The following is a 23474-nucleotide window of genomic DNA, read 5'->3' as shown; positions in this document are numbered from 1 at the left end:
TTTGCGGGGTTTTTTTGGGAGACCGTCGTTATCATATAGCGACGGGTATTTAGCGTCGGTCTAACCTTCGCAATTCGATATTTTGACTTTTTAAGAACCCACTTATAAAAATTTAGCGGCAGTCAAAACCTCTACAATATTTTTATTTAACCCCCGCAAGTTTTAACACAATATTGTTATACATTAAATTGCAGCAGTTATAACCTCCGCTATTCATTATTTATTTTTTTTGGCAATTGTTACCCATAATTGATCCGATTTCAATTATGTTAATATAATGAAGCATCATCAGATTATATAATTTGCTTACTAGAATCAAGTAACATCAATATATTAATAAACCATAAAATACATTAAAGTAAATTATCATTAGTCTCAAAAACTTGCTTTAAACACAACTAATCCATCCATTAAACACAAAACATCAGTATTATAGTTAGTCTTAAAACTAACTTTAAACAGAACATCTACTCCAACTATTATGGACAAAAGATCTACTATGACCATTCAATCGAGTACGATACATTTGCAAGCAACTTCAATGGTTGTTGTTAGGATTACTTCCACCAAATGATCTTCTTACATCCATGGGTGAAATGGATCAGCTAGCCGCATCACTTGGCTACAAAAAAATCAAAATAAAATATAATTAACAAAAAGCACCTTAACAATACCTTAATTAATAATCACTTAGCTTCAGTCAAGTATCAGTAACTTCTATGATTCGAATACATAGTACGTTTATTGTTGAAAGTAAAGGTATCACAACAAAGTTTAGCTCTGCTAATGGTGGCACTGTAGCCATCTTTAATTACTCCGTATGAACTGAAAGCTATTGTGTGTTAAATGATTCGGTTGCAAATAGTTTTTCAAACTGAGCACTTAAGATTTTCTTTAAATATTTTACAAACTTTATGGTTAATTTTAAGGGGAATTTTTTATTTTAAAAAAAAAGATTTCATCCAGAACACCAAGAAAGTTTCCTCTAATCCTAGAAACCACAATACCATAAACTGCACAAGACACCTGAAGAATCAAATCTGGGAGTATTGCATTGATAGGAATTTGTAGACAAAGTTACGAAAAGATGGGTTGGGAAACAGAAGAAAAATATAGGACACGATAACTGCAAAGATAATAGACAAAATGGTGATTCAAATCTCAAAATTGAAGGTCAAAATCTAGCAACATCAGAATCGAGGGAAGGTGGAGGATTCTGATGCTTAGTACGTTCATGTGTTAGGTGAGCTATACTTATCATGGCCACTGATGACTATTGGATGAAAGTCTCATATGTTGTTGTACTGTGTATAACATGCATGTTTATTGTTCTGAGTTCTGAGGGAATTAAACTACTATATTTCTGGCTCTGTGATAAAGAATAATGACTACAAATTTAGTTTGCAATTTTAATACATTTCAGTTTTTCAGTACTTACACATTTGGTATTATTCATAGAAAGCATATGTATTTATATCACAGACCATTCAAGGAAGCAAATTAAGTTAGCAACAGAACCTTACAAAAACTTAGCTTTTGTAATTACATAAGCTACTTAGCTTATGTGACTTAGCTTTTGAAGAAGAATCTAAAGCTCAAAACTTTAAATCAAAACCTCACAAAAACCTAACATTTGGAGAGAGCAGCAACTAAGCACAAACTGAAAGTGGGAAAAAAAGCACACTGACAACAAAATGAGAATGCATGTGTAGATATAGGAGTGAAGAAAGTGAGAAAAAGAGTCAAACACCACATAGCACAAAAGTTTTCTTCTTTCTTAATTCAGAGTCACATTTGGACTGATTAAGCACACTTTCAAAATTAAATAAGAAAGTTATGAACTTTTCTTACCGTTGAATGAGGAGGAGAAACAAAGATCCCTGCAAATTCTTCAGGTATCCTCCCTTCTTTCATTATCATATACGCCTTAAAAGCATTCATCATTTGGGTGTTAACATTCATCATTTTTCTGTAGTTCTCTTAGATTTGATTGTGAGCATTAACATTTGATTGTACTTCTCTTGCTATTGGGAAGAACATGAACCATTATTATAACTTGAAGCATTCAAATCACTATAATGATGTCTTGTTTGTCTAAAATCTCTGCCAGGAACAGCTCCTAATCCCAAGCACCTTACCCTTCCAGAGTGCTCTTTTTCCAGCACCTTACCAACGGTATCATTTGGCAAAATTTCAGACTCATCCACGGTGCTTTGGCTCAATTCTAGTTCAATTTTTTCCTAAATACATTGCACACCAAAAATCAGTGTCCTACCTTCAATCAGTGATTGATAAGTTATTAAAAAGGAAAAACAAGAGAAGAAGAATATCTTTTTCTTTGTATCAATTACAACAGCAAATTTATCATACTTACCAGCTTCTCATTATAAAGACTCAAAGATATGATGGAAAATTGTATCTATATTGAATGCCAAGCTCAGTTTAAATACAAGTCTTCCTAAGAATACTCCTTGAATTAGGAGACTTATTCAAATCAAAACACTATCAAAAGCTAACTAACTAAATGATAAATATGAATTGAAAGTAAAACTTCTTCGGTTTTTTATCTTCGAGGACGGGGCCTCTCTTCCTCTTATTATCTTTCGTCGGCTTTGGGACGGAGGCCGAAGCCTCTTCTTCGACGGATGAGGGCCTCAAAACCGCATCCTTGCCCACACCTGCATACGGAAAATTTTATTGAAGTGTGTGAAAAGCATCTTATTTGAATTACCAAAAGATACGAGAGAGGTGCTTACCGTAATTTTTGGCCTCCCATTGGCCCTTTGACAAATCGCGCCATGAGCACTCGGCATATGAGGAGGTCGAAACCAAATCACGTACCCAGTTCTTGAGATCGGGCACTGTGCCGGGCATCCAGGGAACCACTGCATCACAAAAGGGGAATATTGGTGAGAAAAGAAATGGAAGAACAAAATAATAGGAGATAACAACAGAATTACACTTACGCTTCATGTTCCACTCCTCGGGAAAAGGCATCATTTCGGTTGGGATCTGGTCCAAAGTCCTCACTCGAACGAACCGACCCATCCAACCTCGATCCTTGTCCTCGTCTATACTCGAGAACAGAGCCTTGGAAGCTCGACGTTGAAGTTTTATTAACCCTCCTCGAAAAAGGCGAGGACGGTATAATCGAACAAGATGATCGAGGGTGAAAGGCATCCCCTCGATTTTACTCACAAATTATCGGATCAAAATAACGATCTGCCAAAATGAAGGATGTATCTGACCTAGGGTTATTAGGTATTTATGACAAAAATCTATGATAACGGGGTCGAGGGGACCTAACATGAAAGGGTAAGTATACACGCTTAAAAATCCTCTCACGTGAGTAGTAATATCCTCTTCGGGAGACGGCACTACCACTTCCTTGTTCTCCCAATTACAATCCTTTTTTATCCGCTCGATATGCTCCCGGGTTATCGAATAAATATATCTCGATACGGGCTCATATCGTCTAGGAACCGGTGAAACTTAATCGATTTTGAAATCGGAGGTAAGAACACATGCCGCCGGAATGCATTCCTTAACACGAGGATCCACCAGTGTTTTATCGGCGGCGGATTGGGAAGAAGAAGCTTTTTCTTTTTGGGGGACGGTTTTAGATGTCTTCACCATTTTGGATTTAAAGAAGGTGACGAAGATTTGGTAATTTGGAAGAAGAATTTTGCAAAGAGGAAAAACAGATTTGCGAATAAACTCAAAGAATACGAAAAAGAACTTGGGAAATTTGGAAGTTTGAAGATGTAAAAGTGATAAATGATAAAAGGAAGGGTTATTTATAGGTTTAAAGCAATGGCGATTCAGTATTAGCGGTGGTCGAACACCATCTGACATGCATTAAATACCTTAAAAGACTAAATTGACGGGACAACTATCACGTGCCTCATGGTCGAGCCCAATGAAAATGTCAGCTTATAATCCGATCGAGCCATTGAAAATCATATCATTTTTCACCACATTCTTTCTGAGAAACGAGGGGACTATCTGTATGCGGTCGAAATAGATTTTGGCCTTCGTACGATTGATCGAGTTCGAGACGTGATCGATCGAAGTGAGACTTCGAGATGGGTTCTGAAGATGGTACAAACAAGCTTCGAGCCCGATATCATTATCAAGCTCGAATCCAAATCGAACTATGATGCAAAGTAAAGTTATCGAGCTTATGATCCACAGACCGACCAACATTGACTCCGAATCAATTCAAAGGTCCGAGTCAGAATCAAGCTCAAGCCAAGATCGAGAGCTCGAGTCAAGACAGAAAACTCGAGTCAATATCGAGCTCATAGACAAGAGTCGTTGCAATCCCACTAGAGGAGAGAATCTTGGCAGGAATTGTGGAAAAGTTGATTTATTATGGGCCTCCCACTGTGTATTTTTAATTATATCTATAGTAAGATCCCTCTACTGTAAAGGGGATGGTTATCATTTCCGTAGAGGGAAAATTTTTGCTAACATTATAATTCAAGCACCATATTCTCCTATAGCGAAGAGTTGTTCTTTCGAGCTTCTTAATTTGATTCCACTTGTTTAGTCCTGAAATTCATCTTCTTTACAACCTTGTTTATTTTGCATTCTTTGCAATCCATACTTGATATTTCTATTTATCCTTACGATTTGTATTAAGCTACACCACATATATTTAGAACTACGTACAAATTCAACTCTATCCGTTTTTCGGGTAAACAAAGTCGTATTTCAAGAATGTGATCCGTCACCTCAGTTAACTCAAGACGAATGTAAATCGCATTTTATCGAACTAGTTGTAAACATTCTTTCACTTTTGCAATTGTTTCAACAAGAATCACAAGAGCATACGCATTTGATTTTTAAGCAGCAAAAAATGGCGAAAGAACAAATAAGGAACCTGTTTTAGTTCTGTCACTTTATTCTCCTGCAAAATGTTTTGCTCATAAACTGATTTTCCTTTTTCTCATGGCAAGCTGTTGTTGTTTTTGTATTTTGTAAATAATGAAAGATTCTGTTTTTGTTGATTTCTGCATTGTTTCTCTCTTGAACGAATAATTTCCATGGTAAGAAAATCGGATACTTGCTTTCTCTTGCCAACTTCTAGTCTAACTATGGTTAACGGGGAAGCTAATTTTAAATAAGTCTTGATCCTGAAAGTGTATAAGTGGAAAAGATCTAAGCAAGTTCTGGACCAACAGGAGGAAAATGATAATGGAGGGGAGCCTTATCTGCATCCATACATGTTTATTGTACAAGGACAGAATATAAGAAATAACTGAAAATAGAAATTCAATAATCTTGCAATTTGACTAGACTAGCACAACTGCGATGGGGCTTCTTACGAAGCGCCTACTACTAGTCCATTTCAAGAATCCTTGAACTACATCAATGTTTGAGTTGTTGGTTTTTTTGGAAAAGATCACTTGGTACGTCAACTTCTGGTTCAACTTGGAGAATTTTAGAGTAGAGGGCTTAACAATCATTGAAACTCCTCGTGGTGAAACTATCTCCACACTGTAAGATGATTTAGCCTCCCCGACTTTAGTGACTGTTCTTGTATATGTTTGAGAATTTGCTCCGAGTGTGATAGAAAATGAAGGATAATTTAGTTATGCTTCGGGAATACTTTTCACTTTCGAGCAATTCACACTGCGTTGTAAAATGCTTCCAACCTCTTGATTTGTGTAATTCAAACCACACAGATAAGGTAAGTAGTCCTTAAAAGGGGTATCATAAATTAGTCCAGGATCATTTGCTCTTGATGGATTGACATGTCCTGCTCCAATGGCAAAGACGTTAGCAGGTAGAAGCCTTTCATCCAGGATGGGCTTGTTGCCAAGGTTTTCTATATCGGCAGTTGTCATGATTGCTGACTTGATAGCTGCAGGAGACCAAGTGGGGTGTGCGCTTTTCAGCAATGCTACTATTCCACTAAGGTGAGGACAAGACATAGAGGTGCCAGAAATAATATTGAAGGTGGATTTTGTATGTGTGTTGTTTTCCATTGAGGTAGGCAAAAGAAGCAAGAATGTTAACACCAGGCCCAATAATATCAGGCTTCAAGATTCCAGGACTGGCATAATTTGGTCCTCTAGAAGAAAATGAAGCAACCACTGGTGCACTTTTATCTCCTATTATTGTTCCTTGGAATGTAATTCTAGCAACAGGTTTATTTGTTGAATTCATGTATGCAAGAATTTTCATTCCATCTGCAAAAGTAACATCCAGGGCAGGAAGGACGTGAGCATCGGCTGACATTGTGAAACCATCTTCCTCTCCATTGATGCTAATCATGCCAACACCTCCAGAATACACTACAGCTTCGTCTTTCTCAAATCTGGTAACACCACCACCTAACTTACACAAGACTATTTTGCCTTCATTACGTGGGAACGTTAAATCCGGTTGGCAAAAAGGGCTCTCATCAGAGTCACTTCCATTTTTTCCAGGTTCATATAGAGGGAAAAATGCTGAATTGAAAGCCTTTGGATGAAAAGATGATTCAGCCTCGAATTCTTGTTTGTTTCCAAGCTGAACGGTGGCCTTAATTTTCCTGTCAAGAGTACTTGCTCCTACGGTGAGAATGCATGGGGCTGCGTTTGCGACAGAGCTATTATCTGGACCACAATTACCCGCAGAGCAACTTACAAGAATACCTCTTTTTGTCGCACTATACGCACCTTGTGCGACAGGATCACTGGGGAAGGTCCTAGTGTTTCCACCAAGGGAAAGGGATAGGATATCAACACCATCGTCAATAGCTTCATCCACGGCAGCCAAAATGTCACTGTCATCACAACCGTCATCACCACAGGCCTTATAAATAGCCAGGTGAGCAAGAGGGGCAATCCCGATTGCAGTGCCATTAGCATTCCCATACACGTTGGCGCCTTTCACGAAACCCCCAGCAGCTGTGATGGCAGTGTGAGTACCATGTCCATCAGCATCTATAGGTGAGCCATTGACTTGTATGAATGACTTTGCTCCAATTAGCTTGTTGTTACACTTGCCAGCGAATTTTGATGCGCACTTGCCCTTCCATTTAACAGGTGGAGGAGGCATCCCTTCGTCGCTAAATGAAGGATGGTCAGGTGAAATGCCCATGTCCACGACTCCAATGATCACACCTTTACCATAGTTGGAATCCCTCCACAAATCCGTGTTCTGCTGCAATCCAAGAAAGCTTGGAGTATGTGTAGTGTGTAAAGCCAATACCCTCCGTGGTTGTGCAGATATGAAGCCCCTTTCGCGATCAGAGACTGACCCTTTCGCGACAAGGCTCTGTTGGCCAATGCTGCAATGCTGGAGACTATGTGATCCCTTTGGATGTTTAATTGTTCAGTAAGTTTTGGAGCTGCTAGGTCATAAGTTACCAGAGCTTAATGTTGAAGTTATAGCTGAGAGGGGTAATCCGGAAATGAGACCAGAATCGACAAACTTTACATATATAGGACAGTGGCAGGATAGAGGGTAGACGCCCCTGACTTTGTTTGGATAATTGATGAAGATTCAGCATCAGCGCGATATAGTAATGGGAATTGCTCTGTGGCTTCTGTTTAGGAAGAGAGCAGGTATTTATTTGCTTGAGCCTTGTGTAGTTGCAGTGCTGGTTCTTGTGGGAGCATTGGGAGCTAAATTGTAACACTCCTCAAATCTATAAAAGTTTCAACGCATGCTAATTATAAAATTTAATTTTTTTTTATCTTGGCTTAAGTGCATAAAAAAAATTATACTTCTATTATGGATTTAAACCCTGGCGATTAACTTTTGAGTTACTTCTTTATTTAAAAATAATTGGATATACAATTAGGGGAATATTAATAACTTTAGTATTATTAATTATTAAAAATGGGTTTCATTAATTATTAGTTAAGTTAAAAAAAAGAAGGGGACAAGCCTAAAGCCCATAAAGTGGGAAGGCAAAAGGATAGCCTTAAACAAATCAGAATTAAAAAGCCTCAAGGCTGAAAAGCCTTATACGAACAAACAGAAGGCTACTTCTATTATTCACACAAAGGCGGAAGGCTAAAAAGCCTTATTCGAAATAGAGAACAGCAAGCACAAGGCTACGAAACTTGCACGCAACGAAAATTCTAGGATTCTTTACAAATCACTAATTCTTAAACTCAGGTATATAAAATTCCCTATTGTCAACTATCCTAAAGTAGTGGTAGGTAAGAATTGAAAAGTTAATTTCATTCTTTCTCTGTATCAATATTAAATTTCATGTTTAGGTGTTAAACTTTGAAATTAATTAAAATGCACTAGTTGTTGTAGAATCAATTGTTTGACGGGTATAAATTGGACTGGGGCCTACGTATTGGCTCGAGGAGTTTTGAGGTGAGTTGATATAACTCCTTACTAAAGTGGTTTAACTCACAAAAGCACACATATAAGGTGTTTGATTAATTGCTTAAAAGATTTAATATGTACCTAATTGGAACGAGTGAGTACCTATTAACTTAGAATTGTTCTAGCTAAAATTTAGATGATTTATTATGATATATGTGCATAAATTTTCCGATTTTTATGTTATTCTTATATGCCATTTTCATGTTGAAAATTCATGAAGAAGCAAGAATCTTTAGAAATACTTTTGAATGTTTATTTCATTCTTATGCCATGCTTTACATTTAAAGATACCAATATGAGTATGTATAGGATGTTCCAGAAAAGATTTAGACTTGAAAAGTCACAAGAAGAAGTTTTAGAAAGAAAAGATTTTTGAGAGTATCCTCTATTCTGAGAAGGGGTCATCGTCCAGGCCGAGGGTCCTGACCAAGGCGTTGACTTCCTGAAACTACTTGTGCCAAAGTAGGGAGCACACGAGCCGAGGGTCTCGTTGCTGAGAATTTACTTAGCCAGGCTAAGGTATGATACATGAGCGCTGAGAACCATGAAGCGAGTGGCACCTTGTAGATTGGGCCTATTCGATCAGGTTGGGATCGAACCCGTGCCGATCACACGGTGACTAAGACAGAAATAAGTCAGGATAGTTGGAACTCCCGAAGTATGAAGTGAAGTATTTTTTTTTAACAAAGAAAAAGAAAAGAATTTCTTTTAAAATATTCATAAACAGTTGTTATGCAATTATTTTAGAATTGTTGTTAAAAGCTTTATATTTTCCATACATCTAGAATCTTTGCTTGTAATGTATATTTTATTAAGGTTTCGTCCCCTGTCGTTGAGACTCACTGAGTACAATGCATGGTACTGATGTTCTCTTTTGGGAACCTACGTTGGTCTGCGGTACAACGTAGGAACCGATTTTGCAGTCGAGCAGGCTACATGTTAGGACTTCCCTCTCTTCCAGTCCTATTGGTGAGCTCCACTTTTGTTCGTAGAGTATTCCTTTGAGTCATCTTTCTTTAGTTATTTCTTTGTTTACTTGAAGAACTAGCCAGGTAATCTCATGTCCTGAGCAGTGCGTTAGTTTATCAGTAGAGGATTCATAGACACAGTCAGTGGGTAAGATTCAGATATTTTTGATAATAACTTAGCAGTATGTCAGCAGTTACTACAGACAAAGTTTGGAGTTGGTTATTTTAGATACTCAAATTAATTAAAAGTATTTGGTTAAAGTATTGCCTTGTTGCATATAAAGTTTGAAGTTATAACATATTTGGTAAGCACAGATGGTTCGCTTGGTCAAGTTAGTGATCGTGTGCCGGTCACGGCTTGTTCAGAAAATGGATCGTAACAAACTTGGTATCAGAGCCTCAAGTTTATGGAGTCCTAGGGGTCTATGAAGCCGTGTTAATAGAGTCTTATTTATGGGTATGAAGCGCGCCATACTTATAAATAGGAGGCTACATGCATTTAGGAAAAGTCTCAATTTTGTTTTCATACTTTAGATCGTACAGTAGAGCCTACCTCTAAGAAATTATCTAATGTATTCATTTCTCCAAAAACTCGCAGAAATGGCTCGTACCCGCAATTCTGACACCGACACTCAGGATGCTGCTCAAGAAACTATTGCTACTATTGTGGCTCAAGGTAGAACTAAGAGGGCTTCAACTAAGAAAAGGAAGAGTAAATCCACAAAGGGGGTTCAAGTACCTCGGGTTGAACATGAAGAAGGGGTGGAGCATGATGAGCCAGTACCTCAGGATCCAACTCCGCACCAACAACAGTTCCGGCTCAGAAAAATGTATCTCCAGAGGTGGGTCAGATGCTTAATATTGTCAACAGTGCTATGGAGATATTTAAAGCCTTCATGGCCAACCAGAACGATAGAAGAGATAGATTCCACCTCAATCAAATATACAGAACAATTCTGAATCCTCAAGAGTGAATGAATTTTTAAAGTTGAGTCCTCCATTGTTTCGTGGTACTATAGTTGATGAAGATCCAATGTTGTGGCTGGAGGGTGTCAAGAAAGCCCTCCGAGCGATGAAGGCATTTGATGATGAAGTTGTGGAGCTGGCTGCCTACCAGCTTAGAGATGTGGTTGTCGCTTGGTTTGAGATGTGGGAAAAAGAAAAGAGATAAAGATGATGGTCCGCCTACTTGGGAAGAATTTGAAGAGGCCTTCATGGATAATTTTATACCAGAATAGGACAGGGAAGCTAAAGCTACAGAGTTCGAGCAACTCAAGCAAGGGAATAAAAGTGTGCAAGAGTACTACATGGAATTCATAAGTTTGGCTAAGCATGCGTGCGCAAACAAAAAGTTTCCAGAAAGTCCGTGCGCAGTCCGTACAATTTTTCGTACAATTTTTCATGGCTAAGCTTGCGTGCGTAGTCCGTACAATTTTTCAGAAAGTTTTTATGTGAAAAAATAGATTAAAATGTGAAATAGAGCTTTAAAACTCAACTAAGTTGACTTTGGTCAACATTTTGAGAAAATGGATCCAGATCAGTATTTTGACAATTCTGGTAGGTCCGTATCGTGATTTGGGACTTGGGCGTATGCCCGGAATCGAATTCCGAGGTCCCTAGCCCGAGATATGGAATTTTGATCAACAATTAAAAGCTTGAAAGCTTAATGAGTTTTAAGAAATTACTGATGTTGGATTTATTGACCTCGGGTCCGTATTTTGGTTTCGGAGCCCGGTATAGGTCCACTATAATATTTATGACTTGTCTGCCGAATTTGGTGAGAATCGGAGTTGATTTGACGTGATTCGGACGTCCGGTTGTGAAAATATAAGTTTTAATGTTTTCTTAAAAATTTCATTCGATTTGGGGTCCAATTCGTAGTTCTAGGTGTTATTTTGGCGATTTGATCGTGCGATCAAGTTCGTATAATGTTTTAGAACTTGTGGGCATGTTTGGTTTGGAGCCCCGAGGGCTCGGGTGAGTTTCAGATGCTTAACGGACATTTTTGGACTTGGAAAAAACTGCAGAAATCTACTTCTTGTATCCTTCTCCGCGTTCGCGAGAGGGGACTTGCGTTCACGAAGAAGAAACTGGAGGCAGGTGAAAATTACTATTCGCGTTCGCGAAGAGGGGGTTGCGTTCGCGAAGGGAAGAGGGCAGTGTTAATCGCGTACGCATGGAAGCGTTCGCATTCGCGTAGAAGGAACGAGGCACAAGATGAAGCACAAAATTTGTGCTATGCGATCGCACAAGGTGGTTCGCGATCGCGGAAGGCTGAGAAGTTGTGGTTCACGTTCGCATAAGCCCTTCCGTGTTCGCGTAGAGTTAAGAATTTGGCAGCCAAAATGTGCTTCGCGATCGCGAAGCCATTCCCCCGATCGCGAAGAGTAAACTGAACCTGGGCAAAAGTTGTTCTACGCGATCGCGAACGAATTTCCGCGATCGTGATGAGTAAAAATCCCAGAAATAGAACTTTAAGTTTTGAAAAATGGGATTCGTCCCATTTTCAACTCTTTTCCATTTTTGAGCTCGGGTAAGGCGATTCTTGGGCGATTTTCACGGGAAAATATTGGGGTAAGTGTTCTTTATCCTATATTGATTATATTTCATGATTCCATACTCATTTATATCATGAATCCGTGAATTTATGGAAGAAAAATCAGATTTTTATAAAATTTTCCAAAAATGAAAGTTTAAGATTTGATGGTCTATTTGACATCGGAATTTGATAAATTTTGTATGGTTGGACTCGTATCGGAACGAATGTTCGGATTTCATAGGTTTTCCCAAGATTTTGAGATGTGGGTCCCACTGTCGAATATTTTAATGAATTTCGGATTTTTATCTGGAAAATTAGTAAATTCATATGGAATTAATTCCTATGATTCGTATTGAGTATATTGAATTGTTTATGAATAGATTTGAAGCTTTTGGAGATAAATCTAAAAGGAAAAATTGTGGTCGAGTAATTGATTGGAATTTGCAAAGCGAGGTAAGTGTCATGGTTAACCTTGACTTGAAGGAATAGAACCCTTAAACTATTTGTTATGTGAAATGCATGTGAACGACGTATAGGCGAGGTGACGAGTGTCTATACGTCATCAAATTCATTATTTGCATAATTACTTGAAAAATCATAAACCGTTTTAAATCATGAATTAATTATTATAATAATTATTTTTCTCTTATTCTTTGTCAAGTGTTAATTCTTGAATTCCTGCATTAATTGTTACATGCTATTTGAATTACGTGTCTTAATTGTTATTTGACATTTAGCATATTAAATATTAAACTACCTATTTTCTCCCTGATTTCCTTAATAATTTATTATTTGTCATTGTTTGTTTCATAATTAAATCATAATTATTGTATGCTTGTTGTTTTATAATTTTATATTAATTGTTGCATTTATTGGGGAAATTTCATCTATAAGAATTGGTAAATGAAAATGTTGGAGGAGCGGATTGCACGCCGCAACAGAATTGATTGAAATAGATATATTGAAGGATCGGGTTGCATGCCGCAACAAACATATTAAAAGTCCATATTAGAGGATCGGGTTGCACGCCGCAACAGACTTATTAAAGAGTCGATATATATATCGGGTTGCACGCCGCAACAGACTTGATTAAAATAAATATATTGGAGGAGCGGGTTGCACGCCGCAACAGAATTGAATATGAATATATTGTGAGAGCGGGTTGCACGCTGCAACGGAAATTGATGGAAATGATAATTGGTTATGACTGCTGAGTTGACTTCAATTATTATAAATGAGTTACCTGATTTATTTCTATTATTTGTTGTTGTTACTAATATTGCGTACATGTTAATGTAAGTGACCCGCCTTAGCCTCGTCACTACTTCGTCGAGGTTAGGCTCAGCACTTACCAGTACATGGGGTCGGTTGTACTGATACTACACTCTGTACTTCTTGTGTAGATTTCGGAGTTGGTCCTAGCGGCGTACTATAGACTTGCTCGGATTTCAGCTACTCAAAGGAGATTTGAGGTATAGCTGCACGGCGTTCGCAGATCTGAAGTCCCCGTCTACTTTACTTTAGCTGTGTGTTTGTTTTTAGACAGCTTTATTTTATTCAGATATTTATTTGTATTATTCTAGAAGCTCGTGCACTTGTGACACCAATTCTGGGATGGTATTTAGACACCGTTATTTTTAAAGGATTAATCACTACATTTCAGACTTTACTTCCGCATTGATTCTTTGTTATTAATAAATTTAAAAATTGTTTTAAAAATGGATAATATTATTCTAACGTTGGCTTGCCTAGCAAGTGAAATGTTAGGCGTCATCACGGTCCGAAGGTGGGAATTTCGGGTCGTGACAACTTTTGTTCGTGGAGTATTCTTTTGAGTTATCTTTATTTACTTATTTCTTTGTTTACTTGAAGAACTAGCCAGGCAATCTCATGTCCTAAGCAGTGCGTCCGTTTATCAGTAGAGGCTTCATAGACACAGGCGGTGGGTTAAGATTCAGATGATTTTGATAATAACTTAGCAGTATGTCAGCAGTTACTACGAACAAAGTTTGGAGTTGGTTATTTTAGATACTCAAATTAATTAAAAGTATTTGGTTAAAGTATTGCCTTGTTACATATAAAGTTTGAAGTTATAACAGATTTGGTAAGCACAGATGGTTTGCTCGGTCAAGTTAGTGATCGGGTGCCGGTCACGGTTTGTTCAGAAAATGGGTCGTAACATAAATATTATGAGAGGATTGAAGCTCATATGACCATCAATTGTACCCTTTATTGAGCGACTTCACAGCAATTAATTTCAAATAAAGAGTTTAAACTCTTCGCGTTGTGATGTTATATCATATTTTTCGGTGCGAGGGGGCATATTTAAACTCCTCGCAGACTTTTGTATCATTATGTAGCAGTTCTTTTTTTTCTTCTCTTTCTAGTGACATGTTCTTCTGATGAAATGGTGCGGTTATATATGTACCTCTTACCGACTAATTAATTATGTAATGTATGGTTAAACATTAGTTGTAATTCTCTCTGAAAATTAATGTGTATCAAGTCATTAATTTTTGTCATGTCTTGTAAACTAATGCAAATGGAATTCCATTTGTTGAACTTTTATAGTATCTGCTACTTATATGCTCTTGTCAAGATGCTATTTTTGATGTTGACTATTCTTTGATGTGTATTGATAATATAGTAACCAGAATTGCTCTGTGGCTTTTGCTACGGTATTAGTTCTGCGTTTATCTTTCTCCTGCATTTATTTGCCCGAGTCTCGTGTAGTTGCAGTGCTTGTCATGGTGGGAACATCGGGAGCTAAAAGTTATGGGAGATGATTGAAGATCATATGACCATCAATTTTACCCTTTTGTTAAGCTGGCTTATCCACATTTAGTTATGAATAAAGAGTTTAAACTATTCTGAGCAGATGCTTCAAGTTGAGGGCTCCTCCATAGTTCGATAATTTTTAATGAACCAAAATCCACGAAACTATATCAGCATTTGGAGCATCAGGCAACCAGTGTTGCATGCCAAGATCATCAATAAGTGGAGCCGTATCTGTATTTTTAAGACAATTTGCTATGGTTCCCTTGTTAATTAAATCATATAATATGTATTCTTTTGTAACTTCTGAATACCCCTTGAATACAGCTGGTATGGCTCTTGATTCAAATTTGTCATGATTATTCACTCTTTTAGCATAAGACAAGCATCCTAAAACTCATAAACGATCCCAACTTGGTTGCTTGTTATGCCCCAGAATTTTAAAGGGATGTCCCCTTGAAATCTAAGAGCCCTTTCCACCTCCAGAATGTGTCTATGCTTTCTCTCAGTTATGCCATTTTGCTGAAGTGTGTAGATACATGTTCTCTGATGTACTATGCCATATGAGTGAAATACTCCTGATAATCATGATACACAAATTCTGTGTCTCCATTACTTAAAATCAGGAAGAAAAAGCACATTATCTACTAAGTCTCCATTACTTAACTCACACGATCCTATATGGGTTATAAAAGTAACACCTTCATTGAGAAAATGAACTTTTTTGGCCTTTGCTTCATTAAGCTTAATCTTATTAAGCAACAAGGTAACATCAGATATCATATGGTTGGTCGCACCAGTGTTAATTGTCCATTCTTTTCTACCGGCTTCTACTAGAAAAGCATGAAGTGTACCTTCCATATTACCTGAATTTTCTCCAATATTTTCTTTGTTGAGTAGCTTCAGAATCTGAGTGTGGTGTTCATAAGTGAAGGCAGGTCCTCTAAGTGCATCTGAACTGGTAGACTGAAACTTTTTGGCGTTACAAGTTCCTCCTCCAGGAACTTGCCTGTTGTGTTCTTCAACAGATTCATTGTGCGCAGCATGAAAACCTCCTCACGTGTATACCCTTTCTTTTTACAATGGTCACATTGAATATTGTAATTCTTCTTTTGTCTCTGCATAATTGCCCTCCTTCAGCTGAGGCAAAGGAATTAGTCATGCTTCACTGACTCTCTCGTTTAGTAAACATTGAGTAGGCCTTATTTATAGCTGGAACTGGAATCATCATAAGGATCTGGCATCGAGCCTGCTCATAGGACTCATTTAGACCCATGAAAAATTGCAGAAGTTTCAGCCGCTCCATGAAGGTGACAAATTCACGAGATTTCACACAATCACATCCTGGAATTGAAGCTAAGCAGTCAAATTCTGCCCAAAGCAACTTTATTTTTGAAAAATAAGCAGAGATTGAACTTGTACCCTGACTTATTGTCGCAAATTGCTTATGAATCTGAAAAATCCTAGAGCAATCGACCTTGTTGAAATGCTCTGTTAATTGTCCCCAAACTGCACTGGCATTTGATTAATACACGATTCCAATTAGCAATTCCGGTGAGACGCAATTCATTATCCATGACAATACTGTAGCGTTGCATTGTTCCCAAAGGTCAACGAGATTTGGGATGTAATTCTCTTTCTTGCATGTGCCTTCGATGAACTCTAGCTTGTTGCGACCTAGAATCGCAATTCGCATCGCTCCGCTCCACAGAGTATAGATCTCCGACCCTCTCAGTTGCAGAGTGATCAACACTAGCTGCTCCAGAATTGTCTGTAGCGGAAAATCGGTCATTGTGGGATTTTCACTTCCCTTCGAGTTTGAAAGATCTGTGGTTGAGAAATTACTACTGTGGGAATCTCGTAAGCTTAAGGAGATTCCGCCTAGCTACGGTGATATTGGTTCATTAAAAATTATCCGACTTGTAAGGAGTCCTCATCTTGAAGATTCTGCTAAGGAGATTAAGCAATATGTTGAAGATATGATGGGAGAAGACAGGATTCAGGTCATTGGCCTGAGTGAGTTTTGAGTGCTCTTATCAGGGGAAAAATATGCGGAGTATAGATGAATTTATTACCTCCTTCATTTCATTTTATGTGGCGGAGTTTGACCAGTGTAATTTTCTTTGCAGAGTGCATGTATGGAATATGAGATACAATTCCCTTTGGCAGTACATCAGCTTTAGAGGCTAAAGATAAATCCTCAAACTTCTATTGCATTGTCCCTTTCTTTTCTTTTAGTTAAAAATGAAAAGATTATGAAGTCCAAGATTTGTTCTACTTCAATTTGATGTTGTTGTATACTCTATTATCTTTTTTTGGCATGGCTTCAATTGTTTGCATATCGTACATTACATCATTGCTGACTCTCTGATATGATGGGCAACAAGGAAGTGAAACAAAAGATGGGCAAGAAATACCATCACTAACATGTGATCAAGATTAGGTGCTTCTGTACAACATTAGGCTTCATCTGTAACAGTAAGTGTTATTAGAAATCCTCTAGTGCCTATTCATACATCAATCCCATCTCAAAACTTCAGACAAATTGGTGCAAAAAAATGCACTAATGAGAGTGGGAAAGATGCAGTGTTGCACTCAAACTAAGAAAAAGAAGTTTAATTTGAGTAGTACAGCTACTAGTAGTTGGGATACTCTGCCACCATTCCACCCTCAGCAAGGCACTTGGTCACCTCGTCGCGATACATAGTGTTCCAAGTATGTTATTTGTGCTGGTTTGGAAGTGTTACCTCTGGTTTGCCAATCCAAGTATGCTATTGCTCAGGACTTTGCATATAGATGCAGCTAGCTCTACATGTGTAGATAATAAGTCCATTAAAGAGAAGTTTGTTTACAAATACACTTAGATTGAAGGTGATGCCTTGGTAGACAAACTCGAATTGTCGGTCACATTATGCCAGATATAGTGTGACATTACAATCCCACAGAAAAGTACTGTGAATTTTTTCCTTAAAACTAATTTGAGTTGACTACAGTCAATATTTTATTCAAACGGACCCGGATCAATTTTTTGACGGTTCCGGTGGGTCTGTATCGTGATTTGGGGCGTAGGTCTGGAATTGAATTCGGAAGTCATTATCTTGATTTAACATGATTTTTTGAAGAGTTAATACCCTAAAATCCCCCTAAACTATCAAGTTTTTGTCAGTTTCCTACTTAAACTATTCGGTATCCTCAAAACCCCCCTAACTATATTACCCTTCATATTAAAAATCCTTCATTGCATTCTTAGAGGTGCGTGTAGTACATGCTCCTAATTATTTAAAAAATGTGACATGTAGCACTACACGTGGCTATTTAACTTAGCCTAAAACCTGTTTAAACTATCACTTTTTTGTCAGTTACCTACTTAAACTATCTGGTGTCTCCAAAACCCCCCTAAACTATATTTTCCTATATATTAAAACCTCATGTTGGACTTTTAAAGGTGCGTCTGCCTAACTATATTAACGTATGGTTTGTAAAAAGTTTTTTATATAGTTTATTCATGATGTATTACTCTCGGATGATTGATTAATTTTAGAAGTTTTGGCCAAAACAATATTTAATGTACTGTGTTAATTTTAGGTTTAATTGTGATTGTGCTTTATGCTAAACTCCAATAAGTCCTTATTTATATTCATTTTGTAGCACAGTAAAAATATAAATAAAGGCATATAGTGTTGCATTTCTTAAAAATCATCTTATAATACATAAAAAGATTACACAAAATAAAATTTCGCAAATAAAAAAATAATTGGCCAACAATTACATTTTCTAATTCCAAATTACATAAAGAAGGTTGAAGATATTCAACTTTATTCTCTACAAGGTGTTGAGTTTAATAAGAAAATTTAAATTGGTATTCTTTCAACAATATGTGTAAGACATGAAAAAAGACTAAAATAAAAAAGAGAATAAATCATTTCAGAGGAAACAAGAGAGGATGATTTTTTTCCAGAGGAAACTCATATGGAGAACCGAAGAAAAAAGGTTAAAAAATGAAGAAGGTGAAAAATAAAGAAGAAAGGTAAAAAAAATAAAATAAGGAAGAATGGTTAAAAATGAGGAAGAAAGGTGGATATAACTGAAATAAGGAGAATATTTATTAAAAAATTAACTGTGAAAGAGGGTTAGGCTAATTAGCCATTATTTTCCGTCATATGAGTCATGCCACGCGCTTCCAAGCGAGTGTTTACACACGTTATGCCAGGTCAGCAACGAGGGAGTTTTATTATGAAGGACAATATAGTTCAGGAGGGTTTTGGGAACACAAAATAGTTTAAGTAGGGAACCGACAAAAATGTGATAGTTTAATGGGGTTTTAGGGTATTAACTCTTAAGAAAATGGACTTTGCACCCAACTCTGCCTAAAAAACTAACTCATGAGATGATGACGGCCCAAGATTATAAGAGGAGACAATAACCTATCCCATCAACTGATGTGAGACACTTAAGCCCCCCTCCCCCTCCGGACATCTGGCACGTGGACTATATAACTGGGGAACCAAATATTTCACAGGGACTACAGATTATTAAGGCATGTAAACTTCAAGAATAGCACTGATTACAATGAGTTTATCATAGTAGGAATAAACCATAAATAAGAAAAAGGATTGCTGTTAAGAGCCAATGAGTCAAAGAAAAAACTCTTATAATAGCTTATTACATTCAAGAAGTCCATCCTCGGAATAAATCTACTATGAAAGGAAAACTGTCCTAGCTTTCCAATCACTTCATTTTCTTTTTCCTATTTTGACACGTAAGCCAAAGACTTGAACGGTGATGTGGGTTGAATAAAATCAGGTTAATTAATAGCTCGATGAGCGCCAAATGACATACAGTAACAAACTAAATAATTAATTAAATTAAAAGAATGAACATGGAAGAAAATTAAGCATACCTACCTGCCAAGATATATCTTTTTGATTATGTATGCGCTTAGCAACCCAACCTGCATTTAAGAGCAAGATATCATATAACTAGTCTGCTTTAAGCCTCGTTAAGGCATAAGCGGATTGACCAGACATTTGATGTGTTCAACTAAACCCATTATTTTCCATAGGGAGTACAGATATACATGTGAACAATTACTAAAATGTCAACAATTATTAAATTATGAACCCATAATTCCAAAAGTCCAACGAGTTTAGTAGTAAGAACCTTAGGCTGAACCCATCAAGTTTAAATATTGGATTTGCCTTTGCGTTAAGGTTTTTGTCCGTTTTTTCCATAAATAAAAATAGATAGTTAGCATAATCTGATCAAATGAGGAAGTATGAAAAACTAGAAAAAATTGACCAAGTTCAAACAACATTACTTAAGGAGATATGAAAATTTTTAGACTTCACAAATCAAAATCCGCTTTATCTAGGAACAAGGCAGCTATAAGTATTGCAACTACTTATAAATCTTATAAGAGTTTGATCCTGGCTCAGGATAAATGCTGGCGGTGTGCTTAACACATGTATTTGTGTTTGATCCAAATACCTGCTTTTGGAAGGGAAGAACGGCTGTTAACACCCCGTAGTGTGAGGAGCAAAAGGAGAAATCTTCCCAAAGGAGGGGCTTGTGCCTGATTAGCCAAAAAGTAAGAAAATAGTTGGTGATGATCAATAGCTGGTCCTAGAGGATGATCAACCACACTACGACACGGCCCAAACTCTTATGGGACAAACGTAGGAAGGAGTGGCTAATGCGTGTAAAACATAAACCAAGAAAGCTACTTACCAAAACTCCCAGCAAAGTGCTTGCAAGAAATAGATAGAGAAAACTTCCGGTGAACGATAAGGCAATCCTTGAGTTGATGTTGGAGAGATCCATCTTCTGGATTGCATTAAAAAGCACCACAGATGTTGCATCATTTACGACTCCTTCCCCAAAGACTACACTGTAGAGTAGAGGTGTCTCATCCTGATTAAGCACCTGAGAATTAAACTCACAACATTCAGTCCACACAAGTTGCTATCTCATATCTCTTTTACTCATATAGTCCATCTGCAATTTTTGGCGGAAATCCGTACCTGCAATGTGCAAACAGAGTCTGTTGCTGAAAAAATAGCTCCAATCGCTACAGAATAAGAATTTGAAATCATCAGAAGATGAGAGTCAATCAATCTAAAGAAAGATGCCAACCATGAAAAAGATAGAGGTAAAAACTTTACGTATTTCATAAAATGAAATGATTATATAAGGAATGGTTCTTTGACCATCAAATTCGGATCAAGAAAATATTTTTACAAGGTTATGGCACGACGATGGAATTTATTTTGAAATTCAGGTCAATCAGATAGAAAGCACGGAAAGGAAATTGCAGTCTTTCCATATTTTTGTAGCTTTTTACCCTCCTACTACTCATTTTTCTCCTTTGCTTACTCTTAAACAAATAAAGCCTTAACAACCAAAATTACAACACCTACAATTGATATACTGAAACATCAACTACAATGTGAAGAGGAGGAAAGACTAGTACCAAGATAATCTCGTAGCTCCAAAAAACCAATATCCAGCTTCCCAAATAACTCATTGCACCTAAAACAGAATCTTCAAGTTAGCACGACTGAGAGAGATACCAAATAACAAATAAGCGTACGAACAGTGAACTACTTAATAAGTAAGGACAAAACGAACAATTGTTAAAACCTGATAACTAGTAACTTGCTTTTAGCTTCTGTACTGCTGTACAGTGAAGATCTATATCAGAGAAGCTGCAAGAAACTGTTTTGCTTTACGCAGTGGCAAAAAGGAAAAGACACTTGGAATATATTAACACAATAACCTCGATCGCAACAGCTTTTTAGCACCCTACATGAATGCGGGGTACGTTTTACATGTGACAAACAGTTTCAAAATCATATAAATCAGTAAATGTGTAAAACTGTGTCTCTAACATTGCGTCAACGCTTTTACGGAAATATTAATTTTTCTTAGGGAAAGGACAATGTCTTGGCAAAGTAATTTGATCATAGCAAACTTAGAAATTCTTAACTACGGAGTACTTTTTTTAAGTTGCTCCCCTACATTCTGTCATAGTGTCCTGTCATTCAAATGGCAACTCACAAATGATTGAAGAGAAGGACTGAGAAAGTAGGGCATACCAAATGATATGATATCAATGTGCCAACGGCACCAAACAACATAATGGTCGTAAAGTTCCTGAAAAACTGCTTCTTTTTCACCTGGAAACTGATAAAGTGAAAATATTGAATTGTCAGTCCCATCAAGTTACAGTTAACACCTAAATAACTTGCTAAATAGAAAAAATGGAGCATGCTTTTATCTGCTTTCTGTCTAGTTGTCTGTTATCCAATAACACCAGCAGTGAATTAAGGCGACATCCTGAGTCTAATGCATCAAAGCTTCTTTTTTTTTTCTTTTTTGCAAAGACACCAAAAATAACTTGTTACAGTAAACTGAAAATTATTTAAGCCATATATCACTGAATCAAAATAGGGAAAGAGAAAACAAGTGTTCTTTCTCTTCCATTTTAAGACGGGGGAGCACTAAACTATAGTATGCGAAAATGCAATAAACGAACTCAAAACTGTCACAACCACATTATGATTGACACACAACTATAAACAGGCATGAATCGGACAACTTACCCAGCATTTAATATGATGGGTGGTAGAACATAAATAAAGAAGAGCTCATGTTCGTCAAATTCTAAGAGATGAGAGCTCTTTCCATTAGTAGTTAATAATTAATATAATGCCTCCAGTACATAAACCCTACAATCAAAATGACAATTATCATCTATTGCAGCAAAAACCAAAAGCATAGTCTACTATAAAACTGTTTTCAGAAATAATATCATCAATCATGCACGTAATATGTGTTTGCACTGACTAAAATTGCAGTCTAATTACAACTTTACTAAAGGAATTTCCTCTTCGAGCTCGTAAAACCCACTAATGTTTCAACAAATATTTAATTCTGAACCCAAAAAGTCACAAGAACGACGTGTTTAGTGCTAAAGATCTTAAGACTGAACCCGTTATTTGGAATTCCGAATCCGCCTCTATTAAGGGCATTCGGTCTTCTAGATCATACACGGGACAAGCCCTTTTTATATGTGTAGAGATACAACATTGATTCAGTAAAGGAAAAAAGACTCACGAGACGGACTCGTTAATCCAACGATTCTCTTCAAGAAGATGACCAATCACAATGCATCCACAAAGAAGAGCCACAAACAGAGTTATGGAATCGACAGAGACTTGATCATCATCTGACAACATGCTTACCCTCAATCTTGCCACAGCATCCAACCCCATAACTACAACTAGCCACACTGGTAGACAAACTCGAAATAATAACGCCGTTACCATTTTTAATACCCTGCACCTAATGGACCAACGGACCCACCTTTGACTTGTATAAGGGAAAACAGAAGATGTATCATGATAGTGAATTTAACGGAAAGTGAAACTATAGTTATTTTCTATACAAGAAGAAAATCACATTTGTTGAAATATATCTGATGCAATGAAAGACAATTTTCTACAATATCATAGCAGAGACTCAGTAATCCCATGTATATGCAAACAATCTGAAAGAACAAAGCTTGGAATACATAAACTAGAGTACCTGTTTTAAGCATACAAAATGAAGAAAAAGTGGGATAGTAATAATTGATATCAATACAATATTCACCACACAGCAGAGTAAAAGAAAAGGAGTGAAATAGCAGGGAGAATGCATTAGATATCTGAGGATTCATCTTTAGCCTCAAAAGCTGGATGTATTCCTTGCATGCGTTCTGCAAAAGAAAATTATACTGGTCAAATTCCGCCACATAAAATGAATTGAAGGAGGTAATAAGTTCGTCTATACTCACATATTTTCCCTGGGTA

The 23474-nt window shown here is 37.1% G+C and overlaps 1 long non-coding RNA gene and 2 pseudogenes across 1 annotated transcript; all 3 read right to left on the bottom strand.

Annotated features, from left to right (window-relative positions):
* Positions 1-349: 349 nt before the first annotated feature.
* LOC107786452 (uncharacterized) lies at positions 350-1946 on the bottom strand. The gene is made up of 2 exons (XR_012701043.1): positions 1852-1946; positions 350-622 (listed from the first exon to the last, which is right to left on the bottom strand). It is a non-coding gene; the product is annotated as an uncharacterized LOC107786452 (long non-coding RNA).
* A 3351-nt stretch (positions 1947-5297) lies between these two features.
* On the bottom strand, positions 5298-16220 carry LOC142171680 (subtilisin-like protease; annotated as a pseudogene).
* Positions 16221-17130: 910 nt separating this feature from the next.
* Positions 17131-22949, bottom strand: LOC142171679 (sodium/hydrogen exchanger 3-like; annotated as a pseudogene).
* Between the last annotated feature and the right edge of the window lie 525 nt (positions 22950-23474).

This window comes from Nicotiana tabacum, chromosome 17 (assembly GCF_000715075.1).
Source record: "Nicotiana tabacum cultivar K326 chromosome 17, ASM71507v2, whole genome shotgun sequence".
NCBI lineage: Eukaryota > Viridiplantae > Streptophyta > Magnoliopsida > Solanales > Solanaceae > Nicotiana > Nicotiana tabacum.
The sequence above is the reverse complement of the archived record's forward strand: the minus strand, read 5'-3'. Positions and strand labels throughout refer to the sequence as shown.